This window comes from Acinonyx jubatus, chromosome B1 (assembly GCF_027475565.1).
Source record: "Acinonyx jubatus isolate Ajub_Pintada_27869175 chromosome B1, VMU_Ajub_asm_v1.0, whole genome shotgun sequence".
Lineage (NCBI taxonomy): Eukaryota > Metazoa > Chordata > Mammalia > Carnivora > Felidae > Acinonyx > Acinonyx jubatus.
Window position 1 is genome coordinate 135,391,480 of NC_069382.1, and position 24,310 is coordinate 135,415,789.

At 40.4% G+C, this 24,310-nt stretch overlaps 1 long non-coding RNA gene across 1 annotated transcript in view; it reads left to right on the top strand.

Annotated features, from left to right (window-relative positions):
* LOC128314520 (uncharacterized) overlaps positions 1–23,217 on the top strand; it is a 35,053-nt gene extending 11,836 nt beyond the window's left edge. The window contains exons 2-3 of the long non-coding RNA XR_008296261.1: positions 12,981–13,069; positions 21,041–23,217. This is a non-coding gene — a long non-coding RNA (uncharacterized LOC128314520). The remainder of the gene's footprint in view (positions 1–12,980; positions 13,070–21,040) is intronic.
* The last annotated feature ends 1,093 nt before the right edge of the window (positions 23,218–24,310 follow it).

A 24,310-nucleotide genomic window follows, 5' to 3' on the forward strand; every position in this document is an offset into this window, starting at 1 on the left:
ACTTAGCATCACACTCTCCAGTTCCATCCACGTTGCTACAAATGGCCAGATTTCATTCTTTCTGATTGCCACATAGTACTCCATTGTGTATACAAACCACAATTTCTTTATCCATTCATCAATTGATGGACATTTAAGCTCTTTCCATAATTTGGCTATTGTTGAAAGTGGTGCTATAAACATTGGGGTACAAGTGCCCCTATGCATCAGTACTTCTGTATCCCTTGGGTAAATTCCTAGCAGTGCTATTGTTGGATCATAGCGTAGATCTATTTTTAATATTTTGAGGAACCTCTGCACTGTTTTCCAGAGTGGCTGTACCAGTTTGCATTCCCACCAACAGTGCAAGAGGGTTCCTGTTTCTCCACATCCTCGCCAGCATCTATAGTCTCCTGATTTGTTCATTTTGGCCACTCTGACTGGCGTGAGGTGATATCTGAGTGTGGTTTTGATTTGTATTTCCCTGATGAGGAGTGACGTTGAGCATCTTTTCATGTGCCTGTTGGTCATCTGGATGTCTTCTTTAGAGAAGTGTCTATTCATGTTTTCTGCCCATTTCCTCACTGGATTATTTGTTTTTTGGGTGTGGAGTTTGGTGAGCTCTTTATAGATTTTGGATACTAGTCATGGGCCATTTTTGAAAGCAACATTGACAACCTCTTCTCTGTGGCGGTTTGGATGTGGTGTTTGCTACAGAATGTAATTCAAATGCTCTAAGTTGCTTTCAAGCTGATATTCTCCAAGAGTCCATTTTATTTACATGATGCTCCAGCTTCTGAAATTCTGAATTATTGTGCATAAAACAAGAAAAAAAATTATATGGGAAATATTATGGTCTAATACCAATTCAGAATACTTCAAGGTATAAGGACTTTGGCTATTTCTCGTGGCATCAGAGGAGATGTGCTCCCGGTGTTGATGGAACTCACTCAGCAAATCCACTTTGCTGGATATCTGACTATTTGCTCCTCCAGATCCTCTCTTTGTTCTCCTCTAGGCCCAGGAAGATGACCTGAAAGGACTGCCATAAGGAGATCCCCTTGCCTTCTGGCTTCTTGGTTGGGTTTGCCCAATGGGGGGAACTAACAGGATGTTGGAGAGAGGGAGGATTGGGGAGTCCTGCTTCCTCGCTGCTGGGCTACCACAGGTTGGCTGCTTCCCTCTCTTGAAGGCCATAGCTCCAGAGTCAGGCATGGACTTTCCCAGAGCTCTTCTCCCTGGGTTCTGATAAACCCATGCCTTATCCTTGCCTTTTCAGGCTCTGGGTGGTAATCTCTTCCCTCTCAAACTACTCCCCCGTGTTATTGGCTCCAGTGTATATGGTCACATATGCTTAACTGACTGAGCCACTCAGGTGCCCCTGTGCCATCCTATATAAATAGAAGTTATTACAATAGTAATCCTACTTTTCAGTGTTATATCATTATTAGGATACTCTGTCTCTAGCCCTACTTTCCAACTTTAATTCTTTTAAGGAAAAATATGAGGACCGTTTTTTGATCAGGATGGTTTAAATTTAATCTTATTTGTTGCAAACACTTTATGATCTCCTGAGTTACCTTACAATCTTGTGCTTTTGTGAGTGTGAAACATACCACAGAACCATAGTTTTTGAGAGGAAATCTGAAATATATTCTAAACATCACATTTGATGATGATAATAATTTTTTTTTTTTGTTCTGGATGAGAGTATCTGAACATATTGTGAATAGAATAAGCAACAGAGGTCTGACCTGGGTAGAAAGGGTCATGTAAAAATGATCCCACTAGGATCTTAAATGCATGTAGACCTCAAAGACATGTCCACTCCTATACATGTTCTAGTGGAGCGTCATTACACCTTACATGGCAGAAAAGGAAGTGGAAACTGTATGAGTCTGAGTCCCAGGGCTAGAATGCACAAAACTTGGGACTGGAAATTTAGGCCTCCTAACTTTCACTTTCATGATATGTTATCCCACCTTTCATTCTGGAATTCTACAACTCCGATGGTAATGTTTGCAGCCACGTTGAGGGAGAAAGAAGCCAGAGAGCCTGGGGTGCTCTGCGGTCAGTCTCTTTAAATTTTGTTACTTGCTGCTGGTGAGAAAGAGTTAATTTGGCAACAAAGCCACCATAAGGTTACATTCATCAGAGAACCATGTAATTGGAATCCAACCTAGTGTTATAATTAACAGATACAGCAGGATCCTTATCTGAGGGGCAGGATAGATGTTGAATTCAGAGCAGAGGATGAATGTTGAATTCAGAGAATGAAGGCTGACTTACATCTCCTGTCCCTCTCTCTTTAGCTTGTTTTCTTGGTAATTTTCACCATCAACTCAGCCATATTTATGTTTGATAAAGTGATTCTTACTACTCTAAAATTCTTCAAATGGTCAAACCTTTATTTTGACTTTTATTTGGAAAAGATTTGTAAACAAACAACTCTAGGACCCAAATGAATACTGTGCTCAATTGTAAAATTTAATGCAGTGAAACTAACAATTATAGCAACACTGCCATCTAACTCAAGTTAATCAATAGCGTCCTAGTTGCATTTGTACTTGAGAATCATGGCAGTGGCAAATTTACTGCTGCGAACTTGAACTATGGAGAATTAATAATGATGGCATATTGTCCTATTGATGCAGCTCTGGTTGCCCAGCTGGAGTAGGGAATGATGGTCTGGTGCACTTTTTATGGCTCATGCAAATGAGTAGATAGTTGTGGGAATAAAGTTCTCTTCTTGATCTATGGCAGGAGATAGCTAGTCTGCAAGAGTTCATTTCAGACTGTAATTAGTTTATTCATTAAGGTTGGGGAATTCAATGACACAGCTGCATGAGGTATCATTGAAAGCTACCTGAACATATGGCAGAAGGATAATGCAAATTTAGCTCCTGAAAGAAAAAGGCAAAATGGTACAGCTTTGTGCTTTTATTTTATATCCTACAGTGATTCTCTGAAAGGGGGTGGTGAGTTGATTACACTCCAAACCTCTTAATATATGTTGATTTTAGATGGGGGGGGGTATTTATTTTCCTGGAATGTTATAGACAGTGCATATAAGTGTTTATAACACATCCCCACACACATCCCTAGACATCTAGATATATACACAAGAGACTGAATGCTACTCTTTGCTCCCTAGCAAGAGAGACTAACACCTATACCTGTTAATGTTTCTATCTCCCCTTATGTGTTTAGAGTTAATTAGCAATATAACAAAGTTTTAAGTTTGATTAGAGATGCGTATACAGAGGTGAAATGAAACTATTGGTTACGTCCAACTTCTGTTAAGACTTATAGGTATTCACACGTAGATGTAAAAATTCACCCTTGCTGGTGAAATGCAAGCACTTGGATAGAACAGATTCTCTTAAGTCTATTTTTTTTTTTTTGTACCGTAAAGACTAATCTGACTTCAGACATACCCAGGGTTATAAGGTTTAAAATCCATATAACACTTGACTTGCAGAAGCCAAGGCCTGTAATTCAAGTAGGTTATAGAAAGAATCAAATTTGCATTGTGGAAGGAAGCCCAGTAGGTTAAAAAAAAAATGACTGGAGCAAAGCAAAACTTGATTTGAACCATTACACCAAACCATTCTTACTTACGTCTCTCTTATATTCTTCATATGTCACCAATAAACACTCTAAATGAAAATGTTATTGAAGTCAAAGCATTCAACCAGGGAAACAAACAGGTGTGGAATTGTGACAGATCTCTCATACCTTTGTTCCTGGCAACTGATTTACTCCATAATTAGTGTCAAAAGCTATTTATTGATGACATCATGTGCTCATAACACTAAGGATTTTTCTTCTTGTGACTCTCAATCCAAATTGATGGATAACACAGATGAAACAAAATTCTTCTGCCAAAACCTGGATGTTGATTTAGGAAAGAATGCACAAGAATACGCAGTAAGTTGATACTAGTGATTGTTTCCTGGGCATCTGATTGATTAGAAGGAAGCTTTATATCCTATTCTGTAGTTTTCTGTATTGTATAAATTTTGTTAAAGTGTGTGTGGTGGGGGGGTTGCTCTCATAATGATTCAAAGTCTTTCATTTTCAGGAATGTAAATTCACTTCTGTGGAGAACCTAATGTCTGTGGTTTGTGGCTCTGAATGAGAGGTGGTTGAGGTTGAGAGAGGCAAAAGGGGACAACCACAGCTGTTAAGTGGTAGCTCAGGGAGATGTTAGGGACCAGAGTGCGGTTGGGATCTGAAACTCATATGTGTGTCAGAGCAAACCCAGCAGCAAATTCAGCCAAGGGACGGGTCAAATTAATTGAACACACGAAGAATCAAGTGATGATAAAATTGAGGTGTTGGGCATGTAGCATAATCAGGATCTTGTCTGATGGTGGTCCATGAGAGCTGAAATGAAATGAATCAGGAGTCAGATGGTGCAGTGCTGGAGTCAGGAGACCCTCTTACATAAGACAGCTTTCCACCTCACTACCCCCCCCTAAAAATTTCATATCTTTAGGTAAAATATTGCCCATAACAGAGAGAAACCTACTCAAATGTATGTAAGAGGAGGCAGTAGAAACATGTGGGTGGCTCAGGGAGTACAGACCTTGACTCTCTTTGCATTAATAGGGCCTGCTGTTAACCTCAGGAGAGGAGAAGCAGCAGAGTTTTGCACCTCTTGGATCACACTAATTTACCTGGGTTGTGTTGTTCATTTAGAGTCTAGACTGTTTTGTCCTTCTCATTGGGGGATGGTGAAAGCTATTCCTTTCTAGAAAATGTGTTTGCTAAGGGGTATCTATTGACTGATTCCTAATTACTCAACCCTCTACTGATGTTTTGTGTATGAAGAAGAAACAAAAGTTATGACCTCTGCCTTTGGGAATTTTATAGCCCTTTTGAGGGGCCAAGAGATACAATCATTTATTCATTTTTACACTCACTCACTCACTATGCTGGATGCCACATCTACGACAATAAATGAGTAGAAACATCCTTGCCTTCATGAAGATTATAGTCTAATGAATTACTTAAGTGATGCAAAACTTCTATTTTACTTGCTTGATCCAAATGCCCTACCTTCTTGCTTAAGTCACTTTTTGTTTTGCAAATGCAGAATAGAATAAAATTAAACAAGGCCTGGTACTATTAAAGCTTTGTTAATTTTCCAAAATGGTTTGAGCACATTTTCTAGTGTCTGGTGAAGAATTGTGATAATTAAAATTCAGCTATACTAATTAAAACAAGTGAACAAAATCCGTTTAATGTCCCTTTCCCACAATTTTTAATTTCCTTTTTGCTTACTCCTGACTTTGCAGAATTTTGTAATCCTCACTGGAGTTGTCCTGTCATTAGGGAAATTTATGAAGTTATATAGTTCAGCAAACCTGAGGGAATTATATATCAGTAATATTTGAATAAATTTAGGTTCCTTTGGGTCATTCCTTTAAATCAATGAGTTTAAGCTGATAGGTTTTCTGAAAGTCAACCTTTCAGAAGAAATTCTGACCAATGTTTATTATCTTTTTTTTTTTTAAACGTGTATTTATTTTTGAGGCAGAGAGAGACAGAGAATGAGCAGGGGAGGGGCAGAGAGAGAGGAAGACACAGAATCTGAAACAGGCTCCAGGCTCTGAGCGGTCAGCACAGAGCCCGATGCGGGGCTCGAACCCACGGACTGTGAGATCATGACCTGAGCCGAAGTCGGACGCTTAACCGACCAAGCCACCCAGGCGCCCCCAATGTTTATTATCTTAATATGGTAAGGTTAGAACTGAGTTTCCATAGAGTTCCCCAAATTTCCTCAGGAATGAAAAACTGTATTTGTGATATAAAATCAGATACATCAAAAGTACCCAGAAGATAGACAGGAAGAAAGAAATCATACAAACTACTAATAGAGACTGTCTCTGGGTGATGAGATCATGAGGTTTTTGTTTATTTATTTACATCTTTTTATATTTCTGTGTCTCAATTTTAACATATGGGATATTTGGGGAAGAGTAATGATAGCAACTTCTAACCACTTTCATGGATTGAGATTGCTGCCAAATGTAAGACTTTTTCTTCAAAGGCAGGTCTCAACTTCCTTTCAAACAACTTGAGATGGAGGCATCCTCTGGCTCAATTTGTTTTACAAATTGTTTTATTTATTAATTTAGAGCACTAACTCGTCAGGCTCTACAGAGCTAGTTTGATTGAATAAGGGAGAGCTTAGCTTCATCTCCCTAATTTAGTCCAACTTTGAAAAATATAGTGCTGCCTTGTGATTTAGTGTAATATTGATGTGATGATTTGATTGATTTTGATTGTAATATTGATTTGACGATTTTGATTGTAATATTGATTTGATGCTAATAGCAATAGGAACAACAATAATAAATAATGTCTTTACAAGGTGTTGAATCATAGACATGGGGGAGTTTTGAGGGAAATCAGATTTCCACCTGTCAGTGTAACTTTCAGCTCCACTCCCCACTCCAGAAATAGGAGAAACTTGGTAAGTTGTTCCAGGTGAAATGAGAGAGTTAAGGTCTGGCTTCATGAGAGCGGGATAAAGGTTCAGGCCATAAGGTGTGTGCCTGAGAAGGGGATGGGATTTAGAATCTAAGAGCTGGTTTCAGTTCCTAGCTCCCTCACTGAATAGCTGTGTGACCTTTGACACATTATTTAACCTTTCTGAGCTTCCTAACCTATGAAATATGGAAGGCAATTTCACCTTTCAAGGTTGCTTTGCGTCAGTAATGTGCATAAAACGTTTACCATTGTGCTTGGCACACATAGCTATTTTTGGAACGGAAGAAAGATGCCTATAGGTGGAAAAGTCCTCAGATGGCTTAATATCCCTGATTACCTAATTTGACAAAATCAACCTTTCTCGAGATTAATTGTCAACTCTGACTGGAAGTTAGGAACTTTGGTAATACAGGAAGTATTACAAAGCACTATTGGGATTTAGAATCTTGTTAATGACATTGAATGGTTCTGCAAGCAAGGAATGAGTACTGTTGCCCAAACACCAATTAACTTCACCCCTCATTAGTAATGTGTGCCTGCGGACATTATTTCTTTTGCTCTATCTTATCTCACTAGGATGCCATCCAAGAGAACACTTAAATAAAAATCCAGTTGTCATGTGTTGCTGTTAGCAGAGCAAGTGTAAACACCATTAAGGTTAAATGTATTACACTAACCTCAGCTGAATGAGCGACAAGAAGGCCAAGAAGTACTCCATCTAAGCTGAGGAACAGCCGATTTTAAATGACAAAAGGGAACCTTCTAAACTTAGACCTGGGTTTAATTAGGGGTGTTGGGCATTCTTACCTGAAATCACAAGAGTAACCCGTTTAAAGTTACTCCTTTGGGCGCATTTATGACTTGTGATTATTCTTCCTGCTCAAGATGACAACTGAGGATATTTTATAGCCTTTTCTTCCTCTTTCTCCTTTTTCATTCTCATCAAGAATTATTTACTGAGGATCGATGATGACCAAAACACTGAGCTAGATTTTGAGAGAGTCAAAAGTATGAGACAGAATTGCTGCCCTCCATATCTGTGCGGGCAGCTTAGTTATAAATCGAAAGGACAGAATAGCCACAGTAGAAGGTAGTTTTTGATGAGGAATGGCAGATGAGTTTCTATAAAAAATATTCTGTGTTGACAGGTTAGTAAAAATAGAGATTGAGCCTTTAGCTCCTTCCACCTCTAATAGGTGACAACATTTAATTTACCTTCAGTTTTCCCAGACCACAGTGGGTACTGCCTTGATCTACCTTTTCTACAGGAAGTAACATCCCAAGGTGTCACCTGGACCTTGAGAGCCATGGTCCATTAACACTAATGAGTGACTTATGGTTAAATCCTCGTGGATCCTGCTGAACATCTCCCTGAAGATATTGGTTCACATTTCATTTCAGTGGGCATCACACCAGCCTGCACTGAAATTGCTTGCATCATTTAACCTGTAAAGGTGTCCAACAAACCTATGATTTATGGTTTGGAAAATATTCAGCTTAGTCCAGGCTGTTATTGAAAATTTCCCGCTTTCTTGGTTACGGTTTCATGTTTTGGTCAAATACAATTATAAATTTCCAGGCCCTTCTTGTTTCCTGTAGGACTTGGGTCAAGATACTTTACATGTGTAATAATACAACTTTAAAATGACTGTTGTAAGAATAATAGCATCATGTAAATGTACTTCTGAAAGCTAGAGGTTTAAGTTAAACATCCATGACAATTGAGTTGCCAGACTGTATATTTTTGTCATTATAATGATTTGTAAAATAACCATCAGATTCACAGGCATGTGGGCGAGCAATTCTTCAAATACTTTCATGAAAAACCCAAGGGAACACACACACACACATCAAATTTCTATTTCCTACATAATTTTGAATAGTGTTTATATTAATTGTATCTATCTTGATTGTAAATGTGATGTTAGGAAACATTGTTGAGATGTGTAAGTCAAGGTCAATAAGAAGGTGTTCTTTTATGTGGTTTAGCCATGAGCCACAGCTTGAGGGCTCACCCTTCTACCGCTAATGAGTCTTCTCTCGATTATCCTCTAAAGCTGTAAGGTTCTAACCCTTTGAACTTCTGGGGAGGGTGTGGGCAGGTTCTTTGTGCTTGCGTGTTTGCCCTTTTGTTTGGGGAACTGGTCCTCACCAGCATTTCCTAACAAATAGAGTCCCTGTTGTACTCTGGCTGTTAGATTGGGAGCCATTAATAATTGGCAATTTGTAGCTGTCATAATGATGCAGGGGATTTTCCAGATGGCTTTTCCCTTTCTCTTGAGAGGGACTAAGACTTCTGTTTATTCTTTTTGATGGGGTTTTAATCAAACAGACATTGGTCTTGGCCCTTGACCCTGGTAGGGACAGGACCTGGCTGTCTCATCTCTGGTCAGGGGACAGGCTCACATGCTTCTCAGAGCTCTGGCTTTCTGATAAAGGGACAACTTCAGGAGGGTGGGAGTAAGGTGTATTAGGATGGAGGTGGTAGAACTATTGGGGTGTTGCAATTGTAAAGTTGAAAATGAAAAAAGAAGGAAAGAAATGCCCATTTTATTTTTTAAAATGATGAAACCAGTTGTTGAGGGAACAAAAAGTAGGAAGATGGGAATATCATGTTTCTTTTGGGCCTATCTTTACACTACTCGCAGGCAAGGTACTTAAGACAAAAATTTTTTTGAATGTCTATTTATTTATCTTGCACGTGCCTGAGCAGAGAAGGGGAAGAGAGACAGGGAGAGACAAAATCCCAAGCAGGCTCCTTGCTGCCAGCACAGAGCCCGATGTGGGGCTCAGTCCCAGGAACTCCAAGACAAGTTTAAATTTGGAACAAAGCTGGTAGTTTCTGCTATGGAGTTTTATAGCAGGTAACCTTCTTAGCTCTTACTTTGTTCTCCTTCTTGTCCAACCACAGCTCCCACCCAACCTTAAGAAAAAAAAAAGGGCTGCCTAGGTGGCTCGGTCAGTTGAGCGTCGGACTCTTGGTTTCTGCTCAGGTCATGATCCCATAGGCGTGAGATTGAGCCCTGTGTGGGGCTCTGAGCTGACAGTGTGGAGCCTAATTGGGATTCTTTCTCTCTCTTTCTGCCCCTCTCCCTAGCTTGTGCTCCCTCTCTCTCTCTATAAAATAAGAAGAAAAGAAAAAAAAAAAAAGGAATTTACCATCAAGTTTTATAGTTGATGTTACCTGAGCAGCATTATGCCTGAGTGGGGAAAGTGGTAGTTGGGAAGTGTCTTTCCTGTGAAACTGATGAATGTTCCAGTGTCAAGCTTCCTTCTGCCTCATAGTTCTTGTGCGTGGGCTGCCCTTTGACCCCGATCCTGTTCTCTGTGCCATCACCGAGGTCTCTGCTTAAACATGACCTCCTTGCCTACTTTCCCTGACCTGGTCCATCTGAATAAGATCCTCCCCTCCCTGCCCTGCTTCCTTCTTCCTCGTGGCCCTCATCACCCCCTGGGTAACTGCTTATTGTCTGCCTCTCCCCCAAGAAAGAAAGCTCTAGGAGGGCAGGGCCTATCTCCTACCGCTACATCCTACCTGGTGGAGCTTCACCTTAGGCTCTGCATGTACAACCTGGGCCTATAAAAACACAGCTCTGCCTTGCTTGTGGCATTATCATAGGTGCTGAATTCTGTGCTGTATAGCTGTTCACGTTACATTTCCTTTTTTTAAAAAAAGTTATTTATTTATTTATTTTGAGAGAGAGAGAGAGAGAGAGAGCATGCATGAGCCGGCGGGGGGTGGGGGGGGGTGGGGAGAGAGAGAGAGAGAGAGAGAGAGAGAGAGAGACAGAATCCCAAGCAGGCTCTGCTCTGTCAGCACAGAGCCCAATGCGGGGCTCAAACTCACAAACCATGAGGTCATGACCTGAGCCGAAATCAAGTCGGATGCTTAACCAACTGAGCCACCCAGGCTCCCCCACATTATAACATTTCTGAAATCAGGATACACATTAAAAATTTACACTTAATTAGTGGATGCCACCCATCAAAGTTACTACTAAATTAATGTACATCTTGTAACTAAATGTGCCTTAGAATCAAGGAAACTGTTGTAAACAGAATGCCCCCCTCACCACCCCATGCTGCACCCCAGAGATGTCCATGTCTTAATCCCTGAAGCCTGTGAATATGCTACCTTACATGGCAAAAGGGACTTTGCAGATGTGATTCAGTGAAGGATTTTAACATAGATTATCCTGGACTATCCAGGTAGGCCCAATGGAATCATAATCATCTGTATGAGAGGGAGGCAGGAAGGTCAAAGTCAGAGAGGAAGATTTCACTATGGAAGCAGCAGTTTTAGTGCTTACAGGACCTCAAGTAGGAATGCAGACTCTAGAAGCTGGAAAAGGCAAGGAAAGGGATTCTCCTAGAGCCTCCAGAAGGAACACAGCCCTGCCAACCATTTTATACTTCCATCTCCAGAACCATAAGATAATAGATTTGTATTGTTTTCAGCCACTAAACTTGTGTTGACTTGCTCTAGCAGCCATTGGAAACCAATACAGGCATGTTATTATAGACAATAACATGTGTTATATTCTGGAAATTTTTGATGTCCAGCTTTGTAATCTTCTTGGGCATTGCTAAACATATGTCACGGACTCTGTCTTTCTGATAAGACAATGTCATTGATATTTCAGGATCTAGACAGGGTGCAGTTGTTGAATCTTTTGATGCCATTTCACAGATATTGTCAGTGTTCCACCCATATCTCTTTGACCTACTCCAGATGTCAGCTATAGATAGTTCTTATATTAGAATGACCAGTCATCTCAGTTTGCTAGGACTTAGGGGATTCCCAGGACACAAGACTTTCAGTGCTAAAGCCAGGACATTCCTGTGCAAGGCAGATGGGTTGTTCACTCTACCTCTACATGGGATGTCTACCTGCATGTGTTGAAGACATTCTCTGGCCATAGGCCCCTCCTCATCTTCATACATGGTAGAAATTAACACTACAGAAGCATCCTACAAATAACAAGGGGTGAGAATTGATGGATATGTGTCCAGCTTCCCTGCCTGTCTGTGGCAACATTCCGAGGCATATTTCATGCAATCACCTAGAGGGCCCCCTCTGGGATTGAGCCTGAATTGTCTACTGTACTCATTAGTGACACTCTTATTGACTTGTCTTGCTACCTTATCTTCAGCCCTCACCAAGCTTCCTGGACTATTTCCCAAATAAACTTTTTATACCCAGTCCTTGCCTCAGGATCTCCTTTTGGATGAGCTCAAACTGGAACATTACCCTAGGCTCAATCATCTTATGTGATAAAGTCCCAAATCCTTCACATGGTCCCAAACATCTGGACTCTGTCTTCCCCTCTAGCTTCATCCCTGCTGCCCTCGCTCTTGCTCACCCATATCCAACCACATTAGCCCGTAATCAGAATCTAATCTGTTACAAATTCCTTCCTCACATAGGTCATTCGCACTAGCTCCTCCTGCTTGAATGCTCCACCAAAGTTGTGTTCATTCTTTAGGTCCTCAATCAAATGTCACTTCCTCATGGAAGTTTCCCTGGCCCTCCAGATGATGCATGTTCTCCCTGACCCTCCTGCACTTTTCCCTCATGGCACTTAGTACAGATAAAATGAGTTCATTATTTTATTGGAGGATGATTATTTGTTTATGTGGGTCTTGCAAAGGACTCAAGCCCACTAAGATTATACGGTGTGGATGTAAGGGAGGGCTTGTGGGGGGATCACAGGAAGAAGTGTCAGTGTCGTACATGTGTCCCTGTCCTCTGGCCAGCTAGCTGATGTGTTCTGGGTGAGGCATAGCTGGACAAATCGTGGTAAGTGCTCTAGGAGAAGGGCCCTGCTCTTTATCACTGTACATATTTACAAGGTAACTTGGAGGAGACAGGGGACATCTAATCAACGTGTGACAGGGAAGCTTCCTGGACAGAGAGATGGCCTAATTACACCAGAGCTTAGAACTCTCAGCCCAATTTTTAAATGGAAAGCCCTATCCATTAAAAAAAAAAAAAAAAAGAAATTGAGGCCATTCTTTTACTATAAGTATATTTATTGATAGGTTTATACACGTAACACTGTCAAGCTAAATGTCAAATGGTAGAGAAGCTAAATTTCTTTTTTTTGACAATCATAAACAAAACAAAATAAACAAACATAGAGATAAAAATTTAAAAATAGAAGTTGTAAAATTTCTTTGCACACCCTATAGGTCATTTTGTGTGGGCCCTGAGGTGCACCCACCTCTCAGTGGAAATTACTGCTCTAGCACAGTGCTTTCCTGAGCAGTCTGATATGGTAGGCCTGGGTGGGGCCTGGGATGCTGCATTTCCAACTAGCTCCCAGGTGATGTCAGTGGACTTGGTTTGTGAACCATACTTTGAGTAACCTTGCTCTAAAGCATCTTGTCATCCAAATATTCATAAGCCACTGAGCTTTAGATGCCCAGGTTAAAAGAGGAATTTGACATATTCTGTTATTTTGGAATGATTTTCTTGTCTCATGCTTTGCTATTTCCAGGCAGAATCAGCGGAACGTGTGTGACCTTCACTGCATTGTTGAATGATTGCCCATCAGAAAATACAAAGAGTAAAAGACTACTGGGCAAGGTAAAAGTTTGTTGACTTTATTTCTCCTGGCCTTTAAAATCTAATTATCTGTTCCTGTTCCTGCAAAAATATGGCAAAAACGAGCCCATAAACAGGCTCCCTGCTGGATGCTTTTCATGTGCCATTTCAATTCATATGTGTCTTTAATGGCAGAAGCCTGTCTGAATACAAAGACATTCACTATGTGTGCATGTGTGTGTGGGTGTGAGGGAGAGAGAGAGAGAGACAGACAGACAGACAGACAGACTGACTTGGCCTTCTCTCCTGACCCTCTCTACCAGACCTGTTGTGAGGGATAGGGCAAATCATTCAGGCTACGTGTGTGTGCTCAGGGATGCAGTGAGGATTTCCCAGCTAGTGACAGACTCTGAGTGATTTGTAGGCGTTTGTGTGCTGATTGTCTTGCCCTCTAGGCATGAGCTGTGTTGTATCAGGAGGGCAAGAGGGTTCCAATAGATTTAATATTCCTTGTATGAGCTTCAACCATCTGCCCGTCAGCTCTCAGTGTGAGCATAATATATGTTTCCAGAATAAAACACAAAGCTTGCTTTTTTCCCTCTTTGCCCCCCACCTCTTTCAGACTTTTTTCAGTTTGGATCATTTGTGTTTTCCTTCTCTTTTACAGTAGGTTACTAAGGTCACCCTCTCTACAATTATATTTACTTTTCCTTTGTTTTCTGATGCCTCTGCCATGTTTTAATAAATGGTTTACCTTTTCCTGATCACCATGTACCCTCTACAGAACTGTACCCTTGAAATTAATAAGGATCTGTGAACTCTTCTGATGCGTGCATTAGGTGGCTGGGGTTAAACTGTAGCCATTCCCAATGGGTGCAGATTAGACCCTTGACATCTACAGATTTTTCCCTGCCTAAATCTGAATGCTGTTTTCCTGAGGGATGAAACTTTAACCTTTTTCCTTCTTTGCGGGAAATCTTGTGACTGTTGATGGGCCTGTCCTAGTAGCTATAGCTCATTGCAGGACTAAAGTTATTTGGCGATTGGGTGTCTTTGACCCAGAACCCTTGTGTCATTTAAGGTAATTGGCAAATGGGAATCTTAAACTCTGAAATGGATGAAAATAAGTTAATCCAATCAAAGCAAGTTCTTAACTTAAAATCTCACTTAAATTGGAGAAATTTAGTGGGAGATTTAGAAAGGTTTTTAATTTATATGCAAGTTGGGTAGGAAACCTACTGGGACTCTCCTTGCTTTGCCCAGCAAGCAAATGTCAGGCAGGGGTAACTAACAGAAAGTGAACTTGGAATATTCTCTTGTGCAGGCTTGAGGGCTCTGGGGTCAAAATTCTTCAGTTATGCTCATTTTTATTTAGTCAGAAAAATGTGCATGTTTTTGGATGAGACAGTGTATATTTAAAAACTCCTTCCTCTTTAAACTCATTTCACATTTGGCTTTTCCTACAGGGGGAGCTGAAAGAGGCCAATCCCTTGCCGCTCTTCTAGTCTAATGATGATGGGATGTAGGGAAGGTTGTGGGCTCTGGAGGGCTGCCTGGATGCCTGGCCAGGCTCCATCTCTTTCTAGCTACGTGACCTTGGGAAGGTAATAAACATCGCTGCTGTAGTTTCCTCATTTGTAAAGTAGGGACTATGATTGTGTTACCCGAAGGAGTTGATAAGATGATCAAATATAAAAATGTATAAGAATATATGCAAAGTGCTCAGCACAATGCCTCTCCTATATTGCCACGTTGGTTATTGTTACTATTATTACCACGGAAATGGAAGTTGGAGAAAAATGGACGTGTGGATTCCACATCATGACTTGTGCTGCTTGGCTGTGGAAAATGTCTGAAACACACCTCTGCCCACGGAGAATTGAGAAGTTGGGACTGATAGGGGAACAAAGAAGATAGAAATGATATTTTTTCAAAAAGCTTTGGTTTAAATTTGTGGCTGCTATAGAACTCATGGAAGCGTGCGGTTGGATGGGAACCATCCCTTCCTTTCAGGTTGGCACAGGATTAGTCTTGTCCTTCTTCCTCTCAAACCCCAGGTGTTAAGATTTGGTCTGACTTTGAGTTGTTTTTGAACTTGTGGGACTGATGGAGTCCTAGGGATGGCCCTGTCCAGAGCTCTTTACTCTTGCTGAGTGTCTAATGCAGAGCAGATCTGGGCCTCTGTGGATAGTTAGAACTGAACCAGCCTTTAGCGGGATGGTGTGCTTCTGGCCAGAGCTGACAGCCTGTCTGTTCCTTTGTCCCATCTGTCTTTCATGGGGACTTTCATAGATGTAGGCCACACTGGTTAAGATGGTGGACCAGTCCTGGGAGGGTGTGAAGCGATGAAATGCCAAAATAGCATTTACCTCCATTTGGATCTTCAGCTTTCTAGCTAATCCCATAGAGGGTACTTTCCTTGTGGAAGACCCAGGTGATCACAGGTTTAGCTCTATCCCTACAGCAGCCCTGCTCTTTAGCATCGGCTCCCTTTCTCTGCTCCATTGTTTGTGGGCTTTGTGGCCACCATGCTCCTGGGTGGTGCCATGGTCCCGGCCCTGATGTTCCTCTGCCTAGTGTTAGCTACAATGCTACTTGCTGCTGCCCATTGATGCACTTGGCACCCAGGCTCCATATTTGTGCCCCACTTCTTTCTGAAGTGAACTTTGGTTCTCTACCCTTGAGCCAAATGGTTCCTAAGGGTATGGTGTAGCCTTGATATACTGTGGGTTTTGTCACTGTTATGCAATATCAGTCTTCTTATTGTCACTGGTGTTGTTTGGGGCATTACCACTGTCACTGGCACCATGATGAGCTAGACCTTTCCCACAAGCACAGTGACTCTTATATTAAGCCCCAAATGGAAGGGGGGGGGGAGATGTAGCTTATTCTCTTAGTTTCTTATCATACCTATAATATTGTAATTTTCCCATTTATTGATTCAATTTCTCCAGGCTACACCTCTCTCAAGAGTCATAGTACAAGTTCCCTGCAGGGCTGAGTTGGAAGCTGATTGATATCACACTGAATGACTTCACCCCTTCAACAGCTTAACTTCCTTTTGTGTTGAGCATCAGCCAAATATATTGACATAACCTTGGATCTTTCCTGTGTTAGAATATGCCACCCTCCCATCTTAGACACCCAGGGCAGGGCTGGGAAAGCCAGAGTATTTCTTTGCTCATTGAAGAGCCTCTGGCCACCAGCTTCAAGTATTCTGCAGAGATTCTCTCAGGGAGTCCCATTACAGCTTTGTAAACAAATAAACCCTAGCAGCTGAGCCAGGACTAAAACCCCAAATTCCTGCATCAGGAGAGTAGGCTTGGCTGTGATGTGGGAGTGGTACTTCAAGGACATGATGCTGAGCTCTTTCCCCTTCCTCCAACACATACATACAATCTCTCTCTCCCTTTTCTTTTCTTCTGTTTTGCACCTAGCTCAAAGAAAAATGCTATTTTTCAGGGAAAATCTCCTCCCTGGCATGATTTAGAGAAGGTGTAGAGTTTCACACAATGGGCACTGAGTAAATGACTTAGTGGAGTTTGTGGGCTATCAGGAGATTTAGAATCTGGGCCCTGCTCTGCCAATATACTAGCTGTGTAAACTGGGGCAAAAGCCTTAACCTCTCTGTGCCTCTGATTCTGTAGAGTGGAGTGGGGGGAAGGAGAAGTGGTGGATTGGACTAAATTCTTAAAAACACTCTCTTTTTGAGGGAAATGAGCTTCTAGCAGCTAGTGAGGGAAAAGGCCTAGTGTGGATCAGGCTTTTCCTCCCCTTCTTGTTGGCAGAATGGGGGCCCGGACAGAAGCCACATACTTGCTTGTTGTACCAAGAAAGAAGTGAGGCAAATACGAAGTTTAAATCAATAACATTACTTGAGCACAGAAGATGGAACTATTTTCTTCCAAATTGTTTTGATTGCGGCCAGTACCTGCTGTTTGGTATGAAATCCATTCAGATCATCAAAAACCCAAGGAGCATACAGTGCATGAAAAGATGTTGTAATTGGCACCATTGTAACTCTGTACGGTGTGTGATCTTAGTGCAAGGAGGGAGGATTGTAGGAAAACTTGTAATCTAATTTTCTTTGTTGTAAAATAGAATGTTACCATTGTATTCCTGTGGAATAATAATTATAACATCTCAGACAAATAGAGCGTCTTTCTCAGGAGGTGCTTAAAGAGCTCAGTAGACCTTCAGTCAGCCTTGTAAACACAGTGAAACCTGGCTTGCTTGCATTTCTCTCGACTGAAAATTCCTATTAGATAGCATCTCCCCTCATCCATCCTACTGGGATAAATGATTTTTATGCTGGCGAGGCTGACACCCCGAGAGACACTGAAGTGCCTTCTGCATCATCAAAGAATTATGAAACCTTCAGTAGTGTTTCACTGTTAATTGCAATTGATGACAGCCTAATTTTTTGAAAAGTGGTAATTCATGTGTTGCATAGATGATAATTAGTCAGAATAGTTGATTAATCAGACTGCTCTGTTTTTTGACCATACTGAAGTACAGTATTTACAGTAACTGCAATACCGGCTCTCCCTGAGAGCCACGAAGGAAGCAGGATGAATTAAAGTAGCATTCTTTCTTTTATTATTATTTGTTTAATTGAAGTATAGCTGATATACAGCATTATGTTAGTTTCAGGTGTACAACATAATGATTCGATATTTGTCTATATTGTGAAATGATCACCATGATAAGTCTAGTTAACATTCAGCACCACACTAGGTACAGAAATTTTTTCCCTTGTGATGAGAACCTTTAAAATTTATTCTCTCTTAGCAACTTTCAAATATTCAATACAGTATTCTCAACCATAGTTGCCATGCTGTACATTACATCCTCATGACTTGTTTTCTTTATAGCTATAATTTTGTACATTTTGACCCCCTTCTCCATTTTTCCAACTGCCCCCACCCCATGCCCTCTGGCAACCACCAATCTGTTCTCTGTACCTATGAACTTTTTTTTTTTTTTTAAGATTCTACATGTAAGTGGATCATACAGTATTTGTCTTTCTCTGTTTTATTTCATTTAGCATAATGCCCTCAAGGTTTATCCATGTTGTCTGAAATGGCAAGATTTCATTCTTTTTTTTTTTTTTTAATGCTTTTTACTTATTTAAGAGAGAGAAAACGCATGTGTGCACAAACCAGGGAGGAGCAGAGAGAGAGAGGGTGAGAGCGAGAATCCCAAGCAGGCTCTGTGCTGTTAGCACAAAGCTCAAATCGGGGCTGGATCTCATGAACCATGAGATCATGTGAGCTGAAATCAAGAGTTGTATGCTTAACCACCTGAGCCACCCAGGCACCCAAAGATTTCATTCTTTTTTTATGGCTGAATAATATCCCTCTGTGTGTGTGCTTTATTCTTCGACTTCTACATTAGTTTCTAAACTAAATGAGAAGAGAAAATAGATAAGTTATAAAAATAGATTATATGTGCTGCTTATGACTTTGCCATCCTTAGGGTCATGGCTATTATTGATAACTAGACTGTTAGCTCTTACAGTAAAAGTGAGTGTCTTTAAAATTGAATTTTAGGGGCACCCAGGTGGCTCAGTCAGTTAAGCGTCCGACTTCGGCTTAGGTCATGATCTCACTGCTCCTGAGTTGGAGCCCTGCATCGGGCTCTGTGCTGACAGCTCAGAGCCTGGAGCCTGCTTCGGATTCTGTATCTCCCTCTCTCTCTGCCCCTCCCCCACTCATGCTCTGTCTCTGTCTCAAAAATAAATAAACATTAAAACATTTTTTTTTAAATTGAATTTTGGATGATGTTTTGTAGAGCCTCTTCACAAATTCCTTAAGCAAAGTATCAATGCAGTGTATTTAGCTAATTGGTCCACTGCAAACGTTTTATTAAAGGAATAAGATATTGTTTTTAAGTTTATTTATTTTGAGGTGGGGAGAGGGGCAGAGAGAGACGGAGAGAGAATTCCAGGCAGCCTTGTTGCTGTCAGCTCAGAGCCCAATGCCAGGCTGGATCTCATGAACTGTGAAATCATGACTGAGCCAAAATAAAGAGTAGAACGCTTAACCAACAGCCACCCAGGTGCCCCTTAAAGGGGTAAGATCTTAAATCAGTTAAGATTAACTTGAAAATTTTTTTAAATGTCCAAGTTCTTCATGATGAGATCTTAAAAAAAAAAGTATTAGAATTGATGTTGTACTCAGGTTCACTGCAAAGAATGAAAAATTCAGGAATGTATAAAGAAGAAAATAAACATAATCTATTATTTTATCACCCTGAGAGAACTATTATTGCCTTTTGGTATATCTCCTTCCATTTTCTTCTGATGTATACATGTAAACATTTTACTAAGTTAGCACATACTGCATGTACTGAATGCTGTCCCCCATCCACATTATATAAAGGACATTTTCTAAGTCAGTAAATATTTTCTAAAAATATACTTTATGCTGACTATATATTTATGAATCATAATCTGTCAAACCAATCTCCTGTTGTTAGGTTTAGCAGGTTTACAAATTTTGGCTTTATAATGCTGCAACAAATATCTTTACTCATTTATTTGTCCATCCATCCATTCATTCAATCAACTTTTATTAAGTAGTGGGTGCCAGGCTGTGGGCCATGAGTTGAGGATATATCATTAATCATAACCTTTCTGATAATGTTTATTACTATTACTAACTATTGACCAGGTACTTTATTAGTATTAGTATGTTAATTATTGTGTCTGGAATTTTCGCTGTAAGCATCTTTGCTGTAGATGTCTTTGCTGCAAGCATCATCACTGAAAACATTTTTTGCCATATAACTAATTGGCCATAAGGCAATTTTGCCATAAAAGATAAAAAAAAAACTGGTTGACAGCTTGGTTTGATTTCTTCATTGACACAGTACTCTCATTTTTATATTATATAAACCTTAGCCTTCATAATGGTCTATACAGTGGTGTGGAGTTTTGAACCCACATGTCCCACAGTTTAGGAGCATCTATCAGCGGACATGTGATAATAAACCAAGAATAAACAACCAAATACAAAGCCTAGTTACCAATGTGCATCCTAGTGTTTGGAAAACTGGCATCTCTCTCAGTGAAAGAAGAAATTTTAGCAAATGAAGAAAGAGTGTGATGCTGAATGAGAAGATGAATCAATAAGCAAAAAAAGTGTATAATATTGTGAATGAAATACTTTGGAGAAAGTGGTTAGATACAATACACAAAGAAAAATTAATTATTTGCATGGTATTGCCATGAATCTACACTATACATTTTGAATGTATTAAAATATTTTGTATTTTGCAATTAAGTCTTTTTTCTTAATTTTTAAAAAATGTTTATATTTGAGAGAGAGAGAGAGAGAGAGCAAGAAAAGGGGAGGGGTAGAGAGAGAGGGAGACACAGAATCTGAAGCAGGCTCTAGGCTCTAAGCTGTCAGCACAGAGCCTGATGTGGGGCTCGAACCCACGAACTGTGAGATCATGACCCGAGCGAAAGTTGGACACCTAACTGACTGAGCCACCCAGGTGCCCCTTCAGTGAAGTCTTTTTAATTTTGTTATCCTTTTCCGTGTTTTATTATATCTTCTTTAATGAATGCTCCTCTTGTATTTTTCATGATTTTTATCTTTATGGCAATATTGCCTCATGGCCACTTGGTTATGCAGCAAAAATGCTTGTGGTAAAGTTGCTTACAGTGAAACTATGTAGAACCATTAATTATATGAATGTATGTTAGTATAATAATCATTGTAATAAGTTAGTATAGTAGTAGTAATGAATTAAATTCTTATGAGGTGGGTGTTATCATCCCTATTTTCCAGATAAGGAAATGGAGGCTTAAAGAATGGAAGTACTTGCCGGTCATCACTCAGCTGGTCCTTGACAGAGCTAGGGTTCAAACTTAGGCAGGCTGACTCAAGTCCTGCTCTTTTAAGCATGACGGGGACTGTGTCAGTAAAAACGACACTTGCTCCAATGGCCATGAAACGATTTTAAATGCAATACTCTCTGAGTGATTCTCTGGTTATTTTTTAGGATAAATTCTAGAAATTGAAATACTGAGTCCAAGAGTATGAACAACCCTTCAAGGTCCTAAATGGGGGAGGACCAGAGCTGGTAATTTATTTATTTATTTATTTATTTATTTATTTATTTATTTATTTATTTATTGTCCTGGGTATCTGCCGTCATGCTACTAGCTAGGTAGACAGCAGGTAATAGGTGTGGTAATGATTCAGGGCCTGGGCAGGCCCTGGAGAAAGGCTGGGCAGTGCTCTTGCTATTGAGGCAGGGTCGGTGGGACTGCCCTTTAGAAATGTTTATTTCCTCTTGATGCAGTGTGTAGAGGGGAGGCGACATGGAGAGGAAGAGTTCATCAAAGCAGTGAGTCTAGACCACAAGTGAAATGTATAGCCTTTTAAGACGAATATCATCACAAGAAAATGCCTCTGCTCACTAAAAACCACCAGTTCAGCTAAAGACTTTCTTGATGTAGTGTAGCTTCCCTTGCGCTACACCGTAAGTTACTCACATTCAGCAAATGACTATCTGTAAATATTCCTTCTGCCCCCTCATTACTGCCACATTCTCCCTCAAGTCCCCCTTCCCCAGATGAACATTACCTGTCCTTTGCCAGCTTTCTGTGATGCAGTATCACATAATAGCAAAAGCACAGACTTGATTGGCCACTGTCCTAGTCTGATTCCTGTCTGTGCCCTGTAGGTTGGACAATCTTTTCTTCTTAAAATTGAAGTATCTTTGATACACAATGCTACGTTAGTTTCATGTGTACAACGCAGTGATTTGACATGTGTATATGTTATACTATGTTTACCACGAGTGTAGCTACGGTGTGTTATCATGTAACACTGCTTCAATACCATTGACTATTTATATCCTCTGTATTGTACCTTTTATTCCTCTGGCTTATTCACTCCATAACTGGAAGCCTGCATATCCCACTCCTCTTCGTTCATTTTGCCATCCTCTGGCAACCATCAGTTTGTTCTTGATCTGTTTGTGCTTTTTGTCAGTTCATTCATTTTTTTTTTTTTTTAGATTCTGCATATAAGTGAAATCATGTGATATTTTCTTTCTCTCTCTTATTTTACTTAGCACAGTACCCCTAAGGTCCATCCATGTGGTCCCAAATGGCAAGATCTTATTCTTTGTTATGGTTGAATAATATTCCAGTGTGTGTGTGCGTGTCACATCTCCTTTATCCATTTAGCTATCAATGGACACTTGGGTTGCTTCCATATCTTGGCTATTGTAAATAATGCTGCAATAAATATAGGTGTGCATATATTTTTTTGAATTGGTGTTTTCATTTTCTTTGGGTAAACATCCAATACTGGATCATATGATAATTCTATTTTTAATTTTTTGAGGAATTTCCACACCGTTTTCCAGAGGCTGCCCCAATTTACATTCCCACCAACAGTGCACAGGGATTCCTTTTTTTCCCCACAACCTCACCAACATTGACTGACTTTTTGATTCTTAGTTTCTTACCTTTAAAATAATACAGAGTTGGGGATGCCTGGGTGGCTCAGTTGGTTGAGTGTCTGACTTTAGCTCAAGTCATGATCTAGGGTTCATGGGTTTGAGCCCTGTGTCAGGCTCACTGTTGTCAGTGCGGAGCCTGCTTTGGATCCTCTGTTCACCTCTCTCTCTGCCCCTCCCCCCTCACACTCTCCCTCTGTCTCAAAAATAAACAAAACATTAAAAAATTAAAAAAAATAATACAGGGTTGTTATGACAGGCAAATGTAGTGCCATGAGCAGAAAAAAAAAACAGCTAACCTTCACTGAGTTCTTACTACAAGTATAACAAAACAAAACACTGTTCTAAGGGTTTAAAATGCATACATTTACTTATTCTTCAAAATAATCTGTGATAAACTGGATTCTAGAAAGCTCTCATGGTTTTCATCCCTGGTGTTACTTCTGTGATTATGTTACATGATGTGATAAAAGGGACTTTGAAGATGTGATTACATGACTAAGCAGTTGACCTGGAGATAGGATTATCTAGGTAGGCCTGGATATTATAATCACATAATCCCATGGGCCCTTTAAAGCAAAAAGTTTTCTCTGGCTGTTGGTAAAAGAAATCAGAGAGATTTAAAGTATGAGACGGGCTCAACTTGATTGCTGCTTTAAAGATGGGAGGGGTCACATAAAAAGAAGCCTGGGCAGCCTCAAGGAGCAGGGGGCAAGGACCTCAGACCTACGCCGCAAGGAACTGGGTTTGGAAGTGGATTCTTCCCAGGGCCCAGAGATAAGAGTCCAGCTGGCTGCATATTGGTTTCAGCCTTGTGAGATCCTATGCAGCAGAGAACGCAGTTGAACCCACTCCCAGAACTATGAGATGATCCATGGGTGTTGTTTTAAGATGCTAAGTTGTGAGAGCAATAGAAAACAAATACAAACCATATGCAGTAGCTACCTTTATTATTTGCCTAATTTGTAGATGCCTAAAGCAAAGCACAGAAAAGTGAAGTCACTTGTCTGAAGTCTCACAGCTATTAAATATCAGAAGTGGGATTTAGTAGTCTATCCCCAGAGCCCATGCTCCAACCCAGCGACACAGTGCCTGAGCCATTTGTAGGTACTCAATGCATATTAGTTTCCCTTCCCTTTTCTTTTTAGTGTAGCCCACAGGGCACCTAGCTGCCACATTTCTTAATTTTGCTGATGTGGGTTAGCTGGTGCTGTGCCAATGGGATTCTGGATATAGAATACTTGGAGCATTAGTTTTACTCATTGGAGTAGGTCTTTTTATATTGTAACAAACCTGACTGAATATTTCATAGGCTAAAATGAAAAAAGATAAAACTAGAGATTTCAAAGAAAATTTGTTTTTGATAATCTCTTTACTGTGAAAAATAGTTGACTGCAAAAGTTGGAGAAGCACTGAACTGATGCATTCAAACTAATTTAGTTTAACACCTTTCCTTCCCGTTTCATTTCCTAAATCCAGTGACTTTGCTGTACCAGCTAGAGTTCTGGAATCTGAATCGGGAAATCTACATCTAGCTATTCATCACCATCCACCCAGCTATCCATCTTCTATTCATTCAGTCAAACAAGATTTACAGAGTCCTTCTATAATGCCTGAAGTGTCTCTAATAAAATGTGACTTGTGAAGTAATACAAACTTTTCTAGTTCTGCTTCCTTGCGTAGAACATTAGGTGATTTGACAAACTTTCCTTAGGGTCTCTGTCTATGGCCAATCAATCTGTTGCTTTTACAGTTCGGGTGTGCCCCGACTTCTGGATTTGCTAAGGTAGGGCAGTGCTT